This window comes from Sceloporus occidentalis, unplaced genomic scaffold, assembly GCF_023333645.1.
Source record: "Sceloporus occidentalis isolate IW3139 unplaced genomic scaffold, rSceOcc1.0.p SCAF_4, whole genome shotgun sequence".
Taxonomy (NCBI): Eukaryota; Metazoa; Chordata; class Lepidosauria; order Squamata; family Phrynosomatidae; genus Sceloporus; species Sceloporus occidentalis.
In genome coordinates, this window is record NW_028316984.1 from 91,066,349 (window position 1) to 91,088,106 (window position 21,758).

Genomic DNA, 21,758 nt, shown 5'->3' on the forward strand with positions numbered 1-21,758 from the left:
AGGAGCTGGGGATGTTTAGCCTGGAGAAGAGAAGGTTAAGAGATGATATGAAAACCCTGTTTAAGTATTTGAAGGGGTGTCATGTTAAATATAGAGCAAGCTTGTTTTCTGCTGCTCCAGAGACTAGGACATGGAGCAATGGATGCAAGCTACAGGGAAAGAGATTCCACCTCAACATTAGGAGGAACTTCCTGAGAGTAAGGGCTTTTTGACAGTGGAACAGACTCCTTCCTCGGAGTGTAATGGAGTCTCCTTCCTTGGAGGTCTTTAAACAGAGGCTGGATGGCCATCTGTCACAGGGGATGCTTTGGCTGTGAGTTCCCGCATGGCAGAATGGGGTTGGACTGGATGGCCCTTGGGGTCTCTTCCCACTCTATGAGTCTATGAGAATAAAGCTAAGGGTGCCACTGGGATTCAGCTGGCACTGTAAAGCTCCACTCTCTGGGCCTCCCCTAATTAGCAGCAGGAGCCTTGCAAAGCAGTGCTTGGTTGGGCGCCTTCCCTTGCTTTCCTCGCTCACCTGGGGGAGAGGTAAGGGGCGGGGCTTAGGTCAGGTATGGGGCGGGGCTTTCCAGGGGCGGGGCTTCGCCCAGGGCTTGCAAGTTGCTCAGGGAAGAAGGAGGGCGCGCGCTGCTTCCACTTCCCTGGGAAGGGCGCGCGCACAGCCACTTGTATGTGTCTCTCTCTCTCTCTCTCGGTGGCTGCAAGTGGGCTCTTTTCCTCGGGACGCAGCTGAGGCCAAGTCCAGCCCTTGTGCCAAGAGAGAGAGCCTCGCAGAGCCCGGCAGGGAGGGGGCCCTGGGGGAGTCCGGCTGCTCCTGCTTTGCAAAGCGGCTTTGCTGGGCTGACTAGAGGAGAGGAGCCTCCTTGGCCAGGTAAGGAAGGACTCCCCCCGGATGCCTTGCTCTCTTGCCCCGAAGGCTCTCTTGCAGCTCCGCTTTAGGGGGGGAACTGGGGGGGGGGAGAGTTTGACTCCTGAGGAGACAGTATTGCCTTTCCTGCTTCCTTTCCTGGAGAAGTAATCCGGCATCGAACCGGATTTATTCCCCCCAGTGTGGCTCACACTTTCCTCAGCCTCCAAGGGGACTTTGGACCCCCCCCCCATGTGACCCCCTCCCCTCTCTTTTATTTTTCAGGGAGATAGAGCTAAGTCCCACGAGCTGGAAAGCCCCCTTTGGGAGAAACTCTGCCCCACTTCTTCTTCTCCCCCCCTCTTCCCTCTTCTTTGGCATAAACCAGAGGCAACTTGGGATGCCTCCACACTGGGGAAATAACTCGGTTTGGCACCGCTTTAACGCTTTGTCTGGCTCAAGGCTGTGGGATCCTGGGAGTTGGAGTTTGCTGTGGGGCCCAGAGTGGAAAGCTGGAGAGCCCCCTTTGGGAGAAACCGTCCCACTTCGAATAATATTCATTTAGTTTTAGCTCGCCTTTCCCTGCGGATCGAGGCGGGTTACAATAAAAGAGAGTCTTCTCCCTCCCTTTGGGTTAAACCAGAGGCTACTTACTTGGCAGCCTTTTGAAAAGTCGACCCAGGTCTCTATTTCCCACTTGTTGTGGGAAATAGGTTGCATTTTATATTGTATTTTATTTGTTATTGTCAGCCGCCTCGATCCTGCGGGAGAGGCGGCATATAAATAAAATTTCATGATTATTCTTATTCCTAATCCCTTGGCGACCTGCTTCTCTTTGCTTTTCCCTGGAGGGATGGATACTCTACTCCTAGCAAATCCTCTGTGGAGTAGTTGAGCCTGTTGTACCTGCTTCTGTGTGTGTTTGTGTATCTGTTCCCTGTGAGAATCCCACCTTCTATCCAACATTTGAGAAGTGACTTCCCTCCCCTTGCTTTTGGATGCTGGCTGGTTTTCAGAAGTAGTGCCATTATTATCATATATCCTTTATATTATTATTTATATACTTATTTATAAATATTTATATAATGTTGTGTAACATATATATTTATATAATATATTATTATATTATATAAAGGCTCAGCATGTATCAACAACCATCATAATATTCATTTTGCATTGATTTATACTCGTCTGCCGCCGTGAGTCCCTTATATTGGGAGAAATACATAAGAAAAAAGGTCTAAGAAAATAACAATTTATAATAATATTTTAATTTATTATAAATCATTATTTTCTTAGATCCCTTTTCTTATATGTTATAACTCCCAACATGTGGCCTCTGTCTTGAACTATTCGGGAGAGCTATCTGACCCGCCTTATCCCTGAAGGCTCAGAGCATGTATCAACAGCGATCATAATATTCATTAAAAAGAAGATCAACCCAGGTATTTGTACATATGGTATTTAAAAACATGGGTCCTGTATTCAAGGGAGCCAGGGTGGTGTAGTGGTTTGAGCATTGGACTACGACTCTGGAGACCCGAGTTTGATTCCCAGCTCAGCCATGAAACCCATTGGGTGACCTTGGGCAAGTCACATGCTCTCAGCCTCAGAAGTTTGCGGTGGCAAACCCCCTTTGAAGAAATGTGCCATGAAAACCCTGTCCTAGGTGCGCCATAAGTCGGAAATGATTTGAAGGCACCTGACAACAAGAACAACAACAGTATTCAAAACATGTTAGCTGTAAGAATATTTTGCATTGGGACATAAGGCCAAAGTCTTGTATGTTTATACAAGGTGAAAAGAATGGTGCCAAACCAAATAAGAACAGCATTACTTTTGCACCCTTCTTTTTGAATCACCCTGTATTAGAAGTAAAATACTTAGAATATTTTCCTCTCTGCTCATCCTTTGAGAATGTAAACTCAGCTGATTTTTACAGATAATTCCTTCTATCTGCATTTGCTGAGGAGATACCGGGATCCTTTTGCAGCTGACTTTCTTTGCCGCACTCAGATGCTCCCAGACTGTTTGGTGGGAGGTGAAAATGAGGAGGCACAGGTGGCATCAACAGTGCAGCAGACTTGGTTCCATTGCACATGTTGTATTTGCACTCAGCCTGGCAACGGGATTTCAGTCTTCCCACAGCTCCGTCTAAAGTTAAGGCGATGAAACAAACAGGCTTTTTATTATGTAATGTTATACTCTTCTCTGCATTAACAAGTTCCTTTGCAAACATTGCAGAGCTACCAGTTGCTTTCCATTTTCTCACATTTTTTCTCCCGACATAATAAATTGTTGATAGAAGGACTGCATCTCATAGGACTTAACTATACCTATACTTGACTTGATTCTAGTATCTGACTCTTGAGGCAGGGTCATCCGTGTGATTTCTTTCCCTGTCCTTGCCTATGAAATTTGTGCAGTTGCTATAAGTCAGCAGCTGACTTGAAGGTGCACACACTAAACACCCTAAAGGCATTAGATCCTGTCTGATCTTGGAAGCTAAGCAGGGCCAGCCCTGGTTAGTATTTGGATGGAAGACCACCAATAAATACTAGGTTAGTCCTCTCTACCAGCAGGCTAGTCATCTGCAGACTGGCTCATCCACAGATGTCCCCTCCCATTATCCTCAATAGCGGCGCATGCCATGCTAATGTGGTCCTGTGCATGTCCATAGATAATAATGGGACTTGAGGTCCCATACTTTTTGGTATCTGCTGGGGGTGGGGGTGGGGTGGGGTGGGTCCAGAAAAGAATCTCCATTCATATGGAGGGCTGATAGTATTTAAGAGGAAGGACTTGGCAAAAATGCTTCTTGAATATTCCTTGCTTATGAAAACCCTATGAAATTCCTGGTGTCACTGTAAGTCAAAAGGGACTTCAAGGCTCACGTATGACAACACTTTTTCCCACGTAGGCTGCGTCAGTTTTCCATTCAGTTTGCAGGGTAAAATAAGCAACCTGGCTGCACTTCAGAAGTGACTGCATGTGTCCAAGGCTACAAGGAGCTATTCTATATAAGGTAAACAATATGCCTATGCCAACCCTAAGCTGGGTGGCTCTACCTGTTATGCAAAGCCGGCTGCTCCCTGGGGTTTGACTGGGTTTGACCCGGGCTCACCCCTTTTCCCCTGTGACTTCCTGCATGAGGTGGCATTGTTGGATCATGTGATGGATGGATGGAAACCTCTGGGTGCCCATTCTTGGTCCTGTCACTGATGTCGGTTGTGGCCTTAGGGAAGTTGCTCTTCTGTTGACAAAGTCATTGGAATGGATACTCAAAGGCTGAGTTTGAATTACTCATACAGTTTATTGGATTCTAATTATAATCACCCAGAAGAAAGAGACACAGCTGTTGCTATAGAAGTTTCAGTCAGTAAGAGCTTCAGTACAAGATTCAACATCTTTTTTTATTTTCTTCCTTGTGTTCTTTTTCTTTTTGAAATGATGCACACACATTCTTGACACTGTGGAAACGAGAAAAATTTGAGGAGTGGATAATGTGCTGGAATATATTCTAGAAGACACTGTGCCCTGAGTGCCACTTGTATGATTACCTGATTCTGTTGCTGTTCCCTCAGCTGCACATGAGTATGGGATGTATCTGGAAATGGAGATGATAAGGGCTCAGTTGTGGGGCTTGCTGCTAGCTGTGTCATAGATGCAAAAATACTGTATAAATGACAGAAATGTGTGCTTAACCAGAGATGAGGAACATGTGACTCTCCAGATGTTGTTGAATTACAACTCTCATCAGCTTAGCTTATTATGAGAAAAACCAGAAGATGCTGCAAGTACTGGAAGGCCACAAGTTGCCCATCCCTGATTTAAGTTTTCATGGTTAACTTTAGGATGTATTTTAAACCAAATCTTGTGGTACAATACCAGTTAGTGGTTACGGTTCTGGTCCTAGCTCTCAGACAATTAAAGTCAAAAATGGGCAACTTAAATAAATCACACAGAAAGTGAGATGAGGTATATAGTATTGCAATGCTTCTTGTTATTATATGCCTTCTAGTAGACTTAGCTTATGGAAAACCCTATTCTAGGGCTTCCTTGACAATGGTTTTTCAGAAAGATTGGCTGTTGCTTTCCTTCAAGGCTGAGAGAGTATGGCTTGTACAATGCCACCCAGTTTGGTTCTGTGACTAAGCCAGGATTTGATCCCAGTCTCCTGGTAGTACAGCACTCAAACTACCCAGTGGTTTCCAAACTTTGGACCTCCAGGTGTTTTGTACTTCAACTCCCATAAGCCCCAGCCAGCTTGCCAGGAATTCTGGGTGCTGAAGTCCAAAACAGCTGGATGTTTTATCTTTCTTCTAATCAGATGAAAGCTGTGTCTACGGTTTGTGTTCTTTCATTTTATTCTCACAACTACTAAGAAAGAGTTAACAACCCAGCTAATGGAAAGAAGGGATATCTTTACATCAGGGTTGGAATCATGGAGCTTTCCAGATGGTATTGTACTGCAAGTCCCAGCAGCCTTCACCAGGAAAAACAATGATGAGGAACACTGGGACTGTAGTCTTACTGCTTTACATGATTTCTTGTATCTCATGTTTAAATTAACCGTAGAACTGGCTGCAACAAATTTTTGGAAATGAAAGGGGACTAAAAACCCTGGTATTAATACAAAGATCTAATCTAAAGGTATAATTGCCATAACATTTAAAGACAACTATGCAGCTGCTATGAATAGTAAAGGAATTAATTAATCTTTATTATATTATACCAGAATTCTGCACTATAGTTACGTACAATGTAATCATGTGGCTTGTTTCTCATTCTTTGATTATGGTGAAGGAACAGAATACTATATCTTTACTAAACATAAATTGGACACAGTTTATACATTACTAAGTTTCAGATGAAGTATAATTACTTATACATCTTAAATTGCTTTTAAAAGTGAATCCCATTTATTTAAATGTGTGGTGCAGTGGATCAGAGAGAAGATGTCATTTAAACATGACATAGTTCCTCTATCTTCTGAACTTTGTTGGCTAAATTTCCTGTCTAAGCCACAGTTTTCCTTCTACCTTTTGATTAAACATCCAGCTAGGGATGAACAAAATATTAACTGGATTACTATTTCCATACAGAAATCCCACTGTTAGATTTTCTGCAGTTGCAGTGGAATGTATCTTGCCTTAGGAGTACTTACGAGGGCTTCATTGTGTTCTGGATAGAAAATGTGATAAAACCATGCATACATTTGAAAAATATCCATTAACATGATTTAGTTAATGTAAAAATGTATACAGAAATATGTACAGTATCTTAAAAATGTGTACATTGAAACTATGCACAAAAACATAGTCATTTCAGGGAGGAATGCCTTCTTGCAGCTCATTTTAAATAAGGCAGAATATGAGCACAAGTGGGAACCTGAGGAACTCAGTGAGAGTGAGACTGTGAGATTTTGGCATACCTATACTTAGCCATCATTCTTTACAAAGATCAGTATTATTAGCTTTTACTACATGACTGCTGGATGAGATTGCTCAGATTTTGAAGTACATTGTTGTTTATGACATGTGTTGATGACATCCTGGCTAAGTATTTCTTTGGTTAAGTATCTGTGGGCAGGTCTTGAAACAGGTTTTTTTTTTTTTTTTTGAGATTGTGGTTGAAGAATCATTCAAGAGTAATTGATTTCAAGTGAAACCAAACACAATAGAGCAAATCCTTTGAATTTGACAGCTAGTGTGGAGTAGTGGTTGCAGTGTTGGAGAGCAGAGTTTGGATCCCTGTTCTGCCATGGAGAACACACCGGATGGCCTTGGGCAAGCCACACTCTCATAGCCTCAGAGGAATCCAGAATCCCCTTCTGAACAAATCTTGCCAAGAAAACCCTGTGATAAGTTCACGTTAGGATCGCCATAAATTGGAAATTACTTTAAGGCATACAACAACAGCTAAATAAATAAATAAATAAATAAATAAATAAATAATCACCATCTTATTTTTTTAATATTAGTTATGCTAACTATTCTGATTTCACATAAACCCTTAAAAACCATGACATGTTAATTATTTGAAAGTACCTCAATAAAACCTTTTGCTTGTCTGAAAACTTACACTCTTCATTAAAGCTATATGGAAAATTTTGTTTGTCTGAAGAGTTGGACCTTGCAGAGAGTCTACTGGCTTTCTAGAAGAATTTGGATTTCTTCAGCTATAAATATTCCATTTGAAGTTGGTAGCTTTCAAATAACAATGTTACAGAATCGGTGAATCAAGATAAAAGCACTTGCCTTAGAAACAGTATCTTCTAACATTGTTTATTCACTAGCACTATGATGTTATGGAGACCATGGAAGAACCTGGTATCACTGTATCTCCAAGGGACCAGGTGATAGGGATAAATACCATCCTTTTCACAACACCTTTTCCACAACAGCCGAACTGCTCAAGTGCTGGTAGCAGTATGAAAAGATTCACATTGCTCTTTTAGATGGCTGTTTTGCTGGGTACTTCCCAGTTACTTTTTTTATTACTCTGCCAAAATATTACCGTACTAACATAACAGAGTGAGCTGATTTTTTTCTTTGTAAGAAATAGTTTTGTAGTCATTTAATCTTAATCCTACTTTGGGTTCTTTATCTGTAATTTATAATACAGATTAATATAATAATTGATGTTAATGTAGAGTTAACTTGAATATTTATCGAGCCTATTAATATTATGTCATGCTGAGCCTTTACTGCTGATGACTGTATTAGTGAAGAATCAGCATGTCCTGATAGGTTGCTTTTGCCATTAAAACCTTTAAACCATTTTCAAATATTACTCATAGTGATGACATTAAAACAGCATGCGGTATGTCCTTCTATTTCTTGTCTCCCTTTAACAATTTTCTTAGAATTGTGGAACTTTCTTTAAGATAATCTGCACAAAGTTATTCAGTTTATAAAAGGGAAGTGAATTCTGAGGAAAAGAAGAGCAAATCTATAACAATGTCTTTGAAAGTGCTGAGAGCCTTATTGGCAGTGTATGAAGACTGTTTTGTAAATCTGGCAGATGCTTTCTGCCTATTTGACTGAAAAATGTATATGCTTTTCCCGGAAGTGTAGAAAGGCAAGGTTAGAGCCATATGGTACCAAGAGTTTTGGAATGCCAGGAAGGCGGAGTGGAAAGCTTTCACCTTGTGCCTGCTGGAATTTCAGGAATTCTGCTCTGCCGCAGTCTCTGATGATCAGAGTTTATTCTCCGCCTACAGGATGAGTATGTGTGGTTTTTTAAAGCCTGTGTGTTGCTAGATCCTTTCCTGCTCATTCATTCATACACAGAGAGAAAAGAGGAGGGTGGTTTATCCACAGTGATTAATTACTCATTCTGGACTAGGATGAGTGTAGCATAGCTATGCAAGCTTTTCCTTGAACTGCCATAACAACTACAACACAACTTTTGTCCAAGGTAGACAATTGTATAATTCTTCTGAACTAACACTTGCTAATCCTTTTGATTGTGATAATATTTGGGATTTGCAGAGATGTGGAAGAGAAGCGTGTGTTATTTTCTGGCTTTTTGTGTATGCACTAAGAACTGTTATGGAAAATCTCCTGTGAAAAATCAAAGACCAAAAAAGTCCTTAAACTACCTCTCAAGTTGTAGGTGGAGTCTCGGTTTGGAAATGCAGTTTTTAATGCACTGCTGCAGGACATGTGCTCTAAAGTCATATAGTTTCAATTAGTTTTGTTTGTTCTGGATTGTGAGTTCATCTTAGAATTGGGATGAATTATTTAAATAAGCAGTAACCTCTGGCACATTGAGTTTAAGCATCAATAAAAAAGCTGTGCTTCATTTGGAAGGCGCAATCTGTCCCTGGGTCATCATGAATGACTCTGTATAATTGCATGTGGTTCTGCCTTCTGTTGCAGGCTGCCTCCAAATGGCTGCTGGAGACTTTCCAGGAAGTCCACTTGAACAGTTTCTCCTCTTAATCTTTCCCCTCTTAAAATTTCATAAACCATAGCAAGCCCCAGGACTAAACAGGTCAGCATGTGGAAAATACTGAGCTGCCTCGTATTCATTGCCTCAGGAGTCATTGGATAGGATACTTCTGGATTGCTGCTTTATGGCTTTCCCTATCTTATTGTTTACATTTCCAGTTCCGTTTCCGGTTTCCTAATTCTACACTAAATGTTTGGAGCCACAGTACAGTGTCATTTTTTTATCCGAAGTGTAAATAGAGTGTACCATTGCTCATACCAAAAAGCACTGCATGAATGTCTTTCTTCAGTTCCATTTAGAAACGTGATTCCTTTCCTTTTAATTATTAATTTCATCCTTTTTCTTTTTTTCTCTCCCTCCTCTGCAACTCCTTCTCAGCTCTCTCATAGTATCTTCCTCCTCCTCCTTCTACAACTTTTGCCTGCACTAACCTTTTTCCTCGTTCCCTAGTCCCTTTTCTTGTCGTCTCTTTCTTATTCTTTTACCCCTGCACTCAGTTCTTGGCTAACCATATTCTCTGTTTCTCCCACTCTCCACATCTTCTGGTTACACTTACATTTTCTCTTCTTTCTCAGTGCTCCTTCCCTACTCTCTCTTTTCCCCCTCACTTTCCAATTTTCCTAGGTACATTTGCCTTCTTCCTTCCATATCTTGAAACTTAGCAAGGATAACTTTGCTCCTTTTGCAGCAGAACTGCAATTTTAAAAAGTTACTTTAAAAGTTATTGCAGTGTGGCCACACTAAAGGGTACAGGAGAAGTATCATATGGTCCAAGTCCTGGAATGTGCTGTGCCTTGTATGTTTAGTTGTTAAGGTACATTGAAGTGGATGAGATGAAAAGATGTTTCAAACTACAGGCCTGTAGCTTATTACATTTAGATTTTAGAGTAACAAGAGGTGATCAGCTTGTTTGGAGAAACAAGATAGTAAAAACTTGTAATTAAAGTGTTAAACTAATTTTGAAGCCTTGGAACTATAAAAGTAACAAACTGCTTACAAAATGTGCATTCCTAGTTCTACCTCTGATATATATAAAAAAGCAGAAACTTAGTTTAATCTTTCCATTCTTAACATTATTTATTAATTTCTCCTGGCCTGATGTTTGGTTCCTAAGTTGCTTGAGAAACGTCAGAAAACTCTTTCAGTGCTAAGGTTCAGTCTGGAAAAGGACAAATTACTAATAAATAAGATGGCTGTGGGCTCATGTAAACAATGTTTCCTGCATTGTGGAGTACCAGAAGCCCATGAGCTTTCAGAGGAAAGTGTCCCAAGTTGGAGGAAGTGACATTTAGGTAGGCTTCAATTCTAGCACCTCTTCAGTGAAGCAGTGTGTGAGAGGTGGCAAAGTGTTGTTAAGAGAGATCACAATCCCCTGTTGAAAACAGGATTCCTAATAGGCACCTGTTCTAAACTATACCTAGCTTTTCATTTCAACCAGTAGCATTTTGGCCCTCAGATATATAGCCACTGTCCTGCAGTTAGAACAAATATGCAGTAGAGACTTTATTGTATGTGGGCAGACCCACGCTTAAAGCCAGTTGGAGATGTAGGCATTTCTTTCCAAGAGCTGTTGAGAATTGGTGGGAATCCCCAATGTCCCTATGCTACCTTTGGCTGATAAATACCTCTGCCCTTTAAAGAAAAATAAATAATCTCATTTAATTCTCCCAAATCCCCTTTTCTCTGAGCTTATTCCGTTATAGTAGTATACTACTAGTATTATATCAACAGGTGGTAATATTGAGAGTAGGTATTTGTAGCTAGATGAGGCAGGCATACAAAAAATGGAAAGGAAGTGGGAGCAGAGAGAATAATGTCCTAGAGCCATGAAACAGGTGAGTGTCTGGGCAGCAAAAGCAGAAGCCTGCACTGGGTGAGGCTTCTAAATATTTATTTAGTTCTAAATGAGGTTGTGCTCCTAGAATTTTAAGACTTTGTACAGCCATAAACTTCCTCTGTTCATTTTGTCTTTTATAACAAACATACATGCAAACAAATGTCACACTTGGGTCTTCTCTCTGTGTGTATGCCCAATTGCTTGTGCAGGAACACACATGTACACTCTCTCTGTCTTTGAATCTTGATCTGTCATTAAACAGCAATAATAGTTTTGCACTGTTCTTACCTAAGATGCTTTTGTGTGACAGGTGTACATGTTATCCTTGCATTGCAAGTGAGAAATCAATTCTTATCTCTCTCCCTACAAGGTTTCAAGAAACAGACAGCTGAAAGATCTCTCAAGTGGACAGCATTTCTATAAGTTATTATGACTATTTAATCTAATTGCCTTTTGTGGCACATAAAATGTACCACAAAACTGGTTAAAATTCTTATACTATGAAGGTTTCAATTTTTTTTCCAGCCCATAGGTAGAATAGCCTGTCTTGGGGCTTTTCTACACCAGCAAATATATGTGTGTCTGTGCCTTCAGGTTGCTTGTCATCTTATGGCAACCCCACTAATTTGATAGGGTTTTCTTAGGCAAGGAATCCTCAAAGTTGTTTCTGCCATTCATTTCTCTGCAGTGTAGCCTAAAGCACCTGGTGTTCATTGGTGGTCTCCCATCCAAGTGCTAACAAGGACTGAATTTTCTTGGCTTTCAAGATCAGACAGGATCTGGTACCATTGGGGGTATTTGTACTTATATAAAGATGGGCATTGTGAGATTGTGAGTAGAGGAAGGCATGTAAACACATCTTAGAACTAGAATTCCATGGGCGGCTGGTTGAATATGGTGCAGTGGAGGAGATCAGCAAATCCTGTTTCGGATTGTAATGTCTGAATGTATACATTACAGTGTCAGTCTCCTATGTGTAGCCCTAAAGATTCTTGCAGTAACAGTTTATCCTGCAAGCTAAGCTCAGCTTTCTGTGCCTGCTGGTTGTCATAGACTGATGAAACCTGAATTGACTTTTGACACCTAGTTGCAACTGCTAACTCTTTTCCAGCACATGCAGGTGTGCACGCATACACTGTCTTTGGTGATCAAAAGCAAATTGAACATGCAGCCTTCAGTACACGTTGATGTCCTGACGTGTGCAGTTGGAACATGTGATGATTTCACATGCATAAGGGCTTCGCATAGAGGTTAAGTCAATATGCCTTCTGGATAGGCTTGTAAATATCTCTTGAAAACAGGACATGTGACATTTGATCTGTGTGTAAAACCCCACCCTGTTGCACTGCACTGATGCAGTGCCAGTTGACATCTAGCTGTAATTACTCAAAATGTGATAGGCATTGACTAGAACTGGTCTGACTTTATGGAGAATGAGAGAGAGAGAGACAGAGAGAGAATTGATGAGCTGTTAAACATAAAACATTCAGTCATACGCCTGTAGGGATAGGAGACATGCAAGAGGTTATGCTTGATACTTCTATCTATTGCTGTTCTGCGTAATTCTGAAAAGAAAAGCATGAATCAAAAGGTACAGATATGATTAACACAGAGCTATTCTGTGATGCCCTGCCCCTCTATTCAATTTTTAAGACTATTCTTCTGAGAAGCAATGATTTGTACCATGCCAGTTGAACACTGGTGTATTAGTTGAGACTCTGATTATATTTGGAGGATGAGATAAAGGCTGTGCATTTTTCTAAAAGATAAGAAACTGGATTGCTTAAATGCAGGTGTGGTTTAGTTTATGCTGAAGAAAGGACTCAATATGATTATATCTGTCTGTAGTTGTGTGCCTAGGATTTATAGTGCTTCTGATCAGTTAATAACATGCATGGCTTCTAAAAGCAGACACGTTGCAAACACTCCAGCATCCTTATCAAATATTTCAGCTTGCACTGATTATTGGTCACTTGTTCAGTTGATTGTATGTGTAGCCATGGGGTCGAGCTTAGTTTCCCTGAAAATGTTGTTTGCATTTGGGCAGATAACCTCCAGTTGAGGTACTTCCACTTCATAATACTAGCCAACTTAGGCCTGCCAGGGTGGAATGAGGAGAGGGCAGTTCTACTGTTGCTCTTTCTGTGGGAAGACCCCTCTGCTTTTGTTTGTTTCTCATTTCCATCAATGGGGGCGGAATTACAGTTGGCCCACCTTTAAAAAAGTATATATTCCAAATAGCAAAGCTTGATTTTGCCATTTTATATAAGGGACATCATTTTGCTATGCCGTCGTATTTAATGGGACTTGAGCATCCACATATTTTGTTATCCACAGGGGGTCCTGGAACCAAATCCCAGTGTTTAACAAGGACCTGCTGTATTGCTGGAATAATCACTTGGAGGTTGTTGTGAAGATTCTGGGGAAATTGTAATAGATCATGGGTCCAAAGTTTGTATTATGGATTCTCTTTCATTCCATGACAGTGTCTCATGTAACAGCCTCCTTCTCAACAATTTTGAAACAAATTTGAAAGTACACTTCTCTACCATTGCTAGTCTTATGCTGCTGTCACTCATTGATCAGGAAAAGTACTTTTTTGTCATTTCACCACAAGCATCTAATATACAACTCAAGATTTTTGCAGGCCTAATTCAGAAATCAGCCCTAGTGGCACAACTCAGTGCCAGTACAGTGGGTTTCAGACATGAAAATTACAGCTCAGTTCTGTGCAGGATATTTTATGTTTAAATACCTTATTAATACTCTCTTGTCTCTGACCAAATTAAAAAAACATTGCAGACCAAATGGGAAAAGGTTTGAAAGCTACATCCAGCTATAGATTGAAGAGTCTCTATCCTGGCTCTAGAGTGGTTTTAAAGTGGCATCCTGTAAAACTGGACATCGAAGGAAACTGCTGGTGTTTTTGTAGAGCTCTATGTGTGACTGAGGATTGCTGGATGGGAAAAGAGCAGGTTTTTAAAGGTCAGAGGCACTTGCTTCTGACAACAAAATTGCTCTGTGAAGCCCTGGTCAGTAACACCAATACAAAGCAGACAGAACTAGCTTTCCCCCCCAGGCATATTCTAGTATAAGCAGCTACTGTAGAGGCATCCCTGATGTCACCTGTTGCTTTCCAGCAACTTTTGGGGAAACTGGGGAAAAATAACATTGCTTGGTGCTCACAGGATTCTTGGCAGCTTGTGATAATTGACACTCTGTTATTGCCTGTAATGTTCTGGCCATCATTATTTCAAATAGCCACAGCTGTATAAGCAGAGCTTGTATCCGTGTCTGCAGTAGTGGGAAGGCACCCATCTGAATATGGCACACATTTAATAGCTCACTAACTCTAGGGCCTAAAAGTGTTGTAAAATATATGATCCTTGTATATGTTCCTAGAGACACTAGAGAAGGGTGGTCACCGTCCATAGCAATCTGTTTTTGTGTGTGAGAGAAAGAGGCTGCATTGATCTGTGAATATACAAGAGGCTGTTTAACTGGGCAAGTTTTTGTGCTACATATAGATTTTGAAACTTCTTACAAAGATAGGAAAGTCCCACCCTAACAAATTTTTATAAGACTGCTAATATAGATGAGAGGGTTTTTAAAATTATGAGAATATATTAAACTCTGCACTCAATCTGATAATGTTACTTCTGTTTTGAGACAGAAAATGTGTTGATGTATTTGTGTTTGGACAGACAATACATTTAGGCCACAGTGTAGAACTGTTTGGGAAGACCTACCCAGCCCTGATTTATGTTTAGTAATACTCGAATCATCTTAAGCACATAAGCAATATAAACAAGATTTGGGATTTTTATTATCTATGCTTATCCCTGGTTTAAAAGTAAAGGAGTCAAATATTTAGAAACTTGACAGCAGGAAAATGCTTCCATTGCTGGTACAGGTATCATAAATCACAGAAAGAAAACTGACTGTTGGATTTCAGAAGCAATTTATTGTCGAGGTAGCATTATTTCCTAGATAGTTGTAACTTTTAGAGTCCACAAACCTGAAATCTTGCTTTATCAAATCCTTAGCTAAATTCTAATCATTATCCAGACAGAAAATACATAATCATTTACTTGCCTGGCTCTTAAAATGGATACTTAAAATTGCTGCAAGGACCTCTAATAAAAAAAAAAAAAAACCCAAAACCTGGACAGTTCTCAGGCTTCCGGCTAGGCCCAGCCCATTTTAGTATGTATTATCGTAAACCTCCTCATTCATGGCAAGAAACAAGAGTGACTTTGCTTCCCAAACTAGGGAAAGACCTTTGTACTCCAAAAGATAAGCAAACACTTTTTCTAAATTGAAATATAAACATATGCAATAGGATCCAGTTAACTTCTGTCAGCAGAATGAGGAAAAGAGTAATTCTCCTTTTCCCTGGGACCCACTGTGCTAACTTTATGGTCTGCATGGAAGTGTATGGGCAATCTCCAGAGTGAATTCTGGGAAGGCTTGGGTAGCTTGAATTCAGAGGAATGGAGGAAAAAGTGTAATAGACTTGTTCAGTGTTGGGGTCTGCCTAGGCTAGGGACATCCAGACACAAAAGAGCAATTCTAAAACATAGTTCAGGATCTTGTGCCTTAAAAGGAAAAGTTGTTTCTCCACTTTACATTCTGAGCCATAAACCGCCATTTTATCAATTAGCACAGATTAATTAATTGTATTACTTTTAATTTTGAAAAATACTGCTTTTCCAAAAAAAAAAAAAAATACTCAAGGGATATTTAAATATTCCTATTAAAGATAAAACAGTATATAATGCTCCAGTCAAGATGGACTAAAAAGGCAATAGTAACTTAAAATATTTGAGGAAATTATTCTGAAGAATTTGGCTGAAATCAAAATCTGAACAACAGACTTTCATTAACTGTGCCTGGGCTCTTGTTTTAAATGAATATTTGTATCTTTTGCTGGTAACCCTCTACTTCAAAAGATAATAACTTTGTCCAGGATGTTAAAATTAGACGTACATTTACTCAGATGAAAGCCCCATTATACACAACTGTTGTTAGTATGAATGCTGATCTTCAATTTTGTTTTTGTTCTGTATTTTGGAAAGAGTGTCCACTGTTTTTATTTGAAGCACCAGTTGTACATTTATTGGATTGAACGTCTACTTGGTGCATTGATTGTGGGGAAACCATTCTTTAAAATGTTGAAAAATTGCTCCTGAGGGGAGAAAAAGTCTATAAATCTACTGACACCACCTAATCTGTGTTGTGGTATGGCTGTATACACCTGATGTCTACATTGGTAGAACAGAACTGGTTTCTCCTGATATCAGTCTGGGAAGGAAAGAGCAGAAACATGAACTAAATGTGATGAGAGCATGTCGACAGCAGCATCATTGCTCAAATTATGTACTTAACTGCAAAGACCTCTATATAAGGACTTGGGAAAGTGTTATATAATTTCCATGCACATGACTGCAAACAAATGAGGTCAGACTTATGAGTCACTGTGTTCTTGTCATTGCATATCCAAGGATTTTGGCGTGCAAGATCTCATGTTCGATTCTATGTTTGCATTCTGGTGTTTGTTTATCACATCAGTAACATCTCAAAGAAACAAAGCTTTCTGAGTGTGAAAGAGCTCTCCTTGCATCTTTGAATTCTTGTCCTCTCAGTTTCTTCAACTATAGAACATCTCTCTCTGTGTGTATTCACGGTTGCTAATAAAACCATCCTGGAGTAAAAACTATGGCTTAGAACTTTCAGGCACCTTGTCTTCTGTGCTATAAAAATACTTTCATAAAGCCTCTTTCTTTTTAACCTGCCATCTATGTGTGAGGCCAATGGCAAAGTGTAGAGGATGAAAAAAAATGTGTATGTATGCATGCATTTGATAATGGAATCATAGAATCACAGAGTAGGTTCCTTACAGGAATACATAGCCAAGGCACTCCCAAGAGATGGGCATCCAACCTGTGTTTAAAGATCTCCAAAGAAGAAGAGTCTAGTACCCTCTGGGGTAGTTTATTCCACTATCATACAGCTCCATCAGGAAGTTATTTCTAATTTTTAGGCAGAATTTGAATCCTTTGGTTTGTAATTTGATTCCTTTGGTTTGTGTTTCAGTCTGGAGCCACAGCAAATAATCTTGCTCCATCTTCTTATGACACTCCTTCAAATATTTAAAGATGGCTATCACATCTCAGTCTTGTCCAAGCTAAACATCCCATGATCGCTTAGTTGATAGGACTCTGTTTCCCAGGCCTTTTATTATCTTGGTCACCCTGCTCTGCACACGTTCTAGCTTGTCAGGATCCTACTTGAACTGGACACAGTCTTCCAGGTAAGGTCTGAGAAAAATAGAATGGTATTGTCAACTTTGTTCAATCTGAAACCTTATTTTGCAAGTATTACTTAAGAACATAGTAATAAAAATAACGCAATTAGTGCCTTTTACTTGTAGAATATAGGTAACATACTTGTTATAATGGTTTCCTTGTTAATTTGACTCACTACCGTATTTTATTTTTTGCCATTTAGCTTTTGCTCTACTTTCTTGAGCTAGACTTTGCCATACAAATGATACTTGTTAAGCTAAAAGGCTGTGTATTTGGTACTGAAATTTGTGCAGTTTGGAGAAACATTTTCATGATTTGCTGTGCTGTTTTTGAGGTTTGCATATGGTCTGTATTTAAATGGTTTTAGCTTTATAAATTAATGGCCCTTTAAGTAATAATAATAATAATAATAATAATGATGATTTATTTATAGCCCGCCCAATCACGAAGAATCCAGGCAGGTTACAACAATAAAATACATCAATTGCAATAGAGTTAAAAATCAAACCCTAGACCTACCGCCCCCCCCCCCCCCATTCCCAGTACTAAAACAGAATTAAACAATAATAGTATAAAAACATTAAAAACATTTTTTTAAAAGGCAGAAACATAGGCGGGGAAGAATAGACAAATGAGGGGACAATATCTCTATATCTGGGGAGGGTAACTAAGTTGAAAAGGCCTGCCAGAAGAGATCCGTCTTGAGTGCTTTCTTAAAAGCTGTCAGAGTGGGAATGTGACGGATCTCCTCCGGCAGTCGTTCCATAGTTTAGGAGCAGTAGTAGAGAAGGCCCTCTGGGAAACTGATGTTAACCTAGATTTTTTTGACTGTAGTAGATTTCTTCCAGAGGACCTTAGTGTGTGGGATGGACAATAGGGAAGAAGGAGTTCCCTCAAGTACTCTGGGCCCAAGCCATGTAGGGCTTTAAAGGTAATCACCAACACCTTGTACTTTGCCCGGAAACTAATAGGCAGCCAGTGCAGGGACTTCAAGACTGGTGTTATATGGTCATTCCTAGAAGTTCCCGTGATCAATCTGGCTACCATATTTTGTACCAACTGAAGTTTCCAAACTTGGCACAAGGGTAGCCCCAAGTAGAGTGCATTACAGAAGTCCAATCGAGAGGTTACCAGTGCATGTACTACTGTTTCCAGGTCTCTCGGCTCCAGGAAGGGGCACAGCTGGCGTATCAGATAAAGCTGATAGCAGGCGCTCTTGACTGTCGCATCCACCTGAGCTGTCAGTTGGAGCGACAAGTCAAGGAGCACCCCCAAGCTGTGAACAGAATCCTTCAGGGGAAGTGTGACCCCATCCAGAACTGGCTGACACAACAAACCTTACCAAGGAAGTGCTGTGATATGTTTGCCTTAGGTTGCCATAAGTCAGAAACAACTTGGAAGACACACAGCAAGAACAACAATAATCACATGAAATGTTACTTCAGTAGGCTTTCCTCTAACAAAGCCTCTGGTACCTTACCCCACTAAAGCAGGGCTTCATGTATTACTTAGAAATAATATCCCCCCCTTCAGTCAAATGGGTTTTGAGAACCAATGCAATAAGACAACTTTATTGGCTTTCGCATATTCTGTTGCTGAATTGCCCTTTCTGCTCATGGAGAAAGACGTTGTATGGGAGAAAAAAATGGCTAGATAGAATAACTTTCAGCTTGAGTAGCTAGATAAACTGAAGTGAACATAAGCTGGATGAATGAGCAGTTTGTACTTGAAAGGAGTGTACTCTTAGTATATGACCAAAATCATGTATGTCCATGCACACACAAAGGGCATACTGAAATATCCTTCCTTCCTGTATATTCTGTCAGTGTATATGTATGAATAATTTGCTGCAGCAAGTTAAGAGTATGTTTGAGCTAAGTAACAGAGGTCAGTAAATCAAAAGGCTAGTTTTTGCCTTAAAACATAGCCAGCTTGATCAGATGAGGTCTGCCACATAATATAACCTAAAAAAATTTGGATCAGGATGTAGACAGAGTACAGTGTCACCGTGCCTATGCACTTACTATCTGAGTTTTGAAAGGCAAGTACTTGAGTTCTGCTTTAAAACTGTAAGTTTGTGTAAATGTATTTATGTTAATCAGAATCACCACTGAAACATTGCCTTCATCATGTGTGGCGTTTCTGAGAATGCACACAAACAAGTCTTACAACCTAAAATTCAGCAGAGGAAGCAGGATGCAGTGAAGGTGGGCAGAAGCAAGCAGGTAGAGAGTACAGAGTAATGCACGAAGTTTCTTCATGATGAAGGGAGTGTTCAAGTTGCATTTGTTTATTTTTATTGCAAACATCTATGCTTGGAGAAAAGGCTTGTGTAGCCTAACAATTTGTGTTTCATAATGTTCAATTGTATTTGCTTCACTAAAACCCACAGGCTCTCTTGCTCTGAAACCACAAGGAGAATGCTAGAAGAATAAATTAACATACTGGAAATGCTGTCTAATGAACTACTCTGTAAATATATTATCATACCATTGCTGCTTTGTATTGTTCCTGTGTTTCAATGCCTATGTGTGTAGGTACCTTCAAGTCACTGGTCAACGTATGGTGACCCCGTGAATTTTATAGGATTTATAAGTCAAGGGATACTCAGAGGTGGCATTGCCATAGCCTTCATCTGAAATATAGCCTATAGCATTTGGGAGTCCTTGATGGTCTCCCATCCAAGTACTAACCATGGTTGTCCCAGCTTGGCTTAGTTCCCAAATCCAGATAGGACGTGGTGCCATCAGGGTATTTAGGCCCTTCCATGCCCTAACTAAATAGGTGAACAATTGCATTCTTCTCCTGCTTACCCCTGCCTTCATTTGATTCCCCCTCTGCTTTTTTCTCTTGTAGTGAATTATATAGCTTATGAGACCCATGGGGGAAAAATTTGCCCTTTCAAAGGTGTCACACAGAATGAAGGCAATGTATCAGTGGTGGTGGTGATGGTTATCATTAGCAATAGAACCACAACTGGTCTACTTACTCATCTTAGGAAATTTCTGGTCTTGCAGAACAGTTTAACTGCTAAACAGGATTTGGCGGGGGGGCACTCTTTTCCTACAGCAGCTACACAGTAGGTCCTCCATATCTATGGATTCATTATCCATGGATCCAAGAATCCAGGGCCTGAAAATATTTGTAAAAAATATAAATTTTGAACAGCAAACCTTGATCTTTCCTTTTATGTAAGTGACACCATTTTACTATGCCATTGCATTAAATGGGACTTGTGTATCCACGGATTTTGGTATGCATGGAGGATCCTGGAACCAAACCACAGCAGATACCATGGGCCCACTGTAGTTGCAATACTTGAGTGTGTACAGGACAAATTCTTTTGATTTATGATATGTATCTTAGGATGGTGATTAAAGACTCTTATTTGGTGAGTTGTTTAAAAATAACAAGGGCCCGTTCCGCACGGGCCTATAGTACGCACTCCACGCGTACTAGGGTTAGAAAGGGGTGTCACTGTGGCTTTGGAGCTTTTAAGGGCCCCACTGTGCTCAACGTCTTCGCTGCCCGTGGAAGGTTGGTGTGGGCGCTGGGCGTCCTCGCCTCCGCTTGCTCCTCCTCTGCCGCTGCCACTTGCACGTCGCGTGGCACAAATGACGCCGCAAGTGTGCCATTGGCGCCTAGCAGCGTTATAATCGCGCCGCAAAAAGAAGCGTCATTTTGGCGCTTCTTTTTTGCGGTGCTGGGAGCCCCATGGTTTGGATGCTGGGGCTCCTCCATGCCACAAATGGCAGCGGCGGCAGACCGCCCGTTTTGGGCAGTCTATAACACGCCAAAGCTACAAAGAGCTGGCAAAGTTTTCTGTGTGTATCTTTGGCTGAAGATGAACCATTATGCCTTCTACTGTGAATCTGAAAGTTTAAGTACTTAGTAAAGCTGAAACTACTGTAATTTCTTTCTCTTATGAAATCTTGTGATAGCCACCAAATTAGGGCCCAAACAGACAGGCCAAAATAAAGCTGCTTCGGGTCACTTGGGAGATAGGCTGTTTAAATGACCCACATGTCTTAAGAGGCCAGAAGCTGTGCCAAAGCTGTGCTCCAGTCCTTAGAACTGGGGCATGGCTTTGGTGTGGCATCTGGCCTCTTAGGACACATGCATCACTTGAACAGCATACCTCCAGAATGACCCGAAACAGCTTTATTTTGGCCTGTCTGTTCAGGCCCTTTGAAACCTTCAAAGACAGAGTAGAGAGATTTACAGAGGATGGGATTCTTGGTAGCTACTAGTTGTGATGGCTAGGTGTTACTTGCAGTGCCAGAGATAGCATGTTTCTCTATATCAGTTGCTAGAGGACACAAATGGGAGAGTGTTATTGTAATTCATAACCAGCACCATGGACTTTCCATCAGCATCTGGTTACAGGTCTCTGGAAACAAAATGCTAGACCAGCTAAGTCTTTGATCTTTTCTAACATGGCTCTTCTTACATTATTAAATATACAGAGGAAAGAAAGAAGATGGAGTAAAGTTAAAACTTTAAAACAAATGTAAACAATTATATCAGCATATAATGCCACTTTAAGTAAAAATGTATTTGCCCTGTACCAAGCTGATGGCTGTTTTATCAGCAGGGATGCCTCTCTGGAAGGCATTCCATTACTGGGGTACCACTATGATGAAAGATTTCTTCTATGTGGTTTATCTTGGTAACTCTGATGAAAGAGGTAGAGTGCTAAATGTCACCACCACTATCATATGGAATATAAATACCAGTTCCTAAGGAATACTAATAGGAAGATAACGTTGTGCTAATGTCCTCTTCTGTCCTTTCCATGTATCTT

The 21,758-nt window shown here is 40.5% G+C and overlaps 1 protein-coding gene across 2 annotated transcripts in view; it reads left to right on the forward strand.

Annotated features, from left to right (window-relative positions):
* Positions 1-685: 685 nt before the first annotated feature.
* The window catches only part of RASSF7 (Ras association domain family member 7), a 78,312-nt gene continuing 57,239 nt past the window's right edge, over positions 686-21,758 (forward strand). For both annotated transcript variants that reach the window (XM_089520865.1, XM_089520866.1), the window contains exon 1: positions 686-874. The gene's annotated coding sequence lies outside the window, so the exon portion shown is untranslated. The remainder of the gene's footprint in view (positions 875-21,758) is intronic.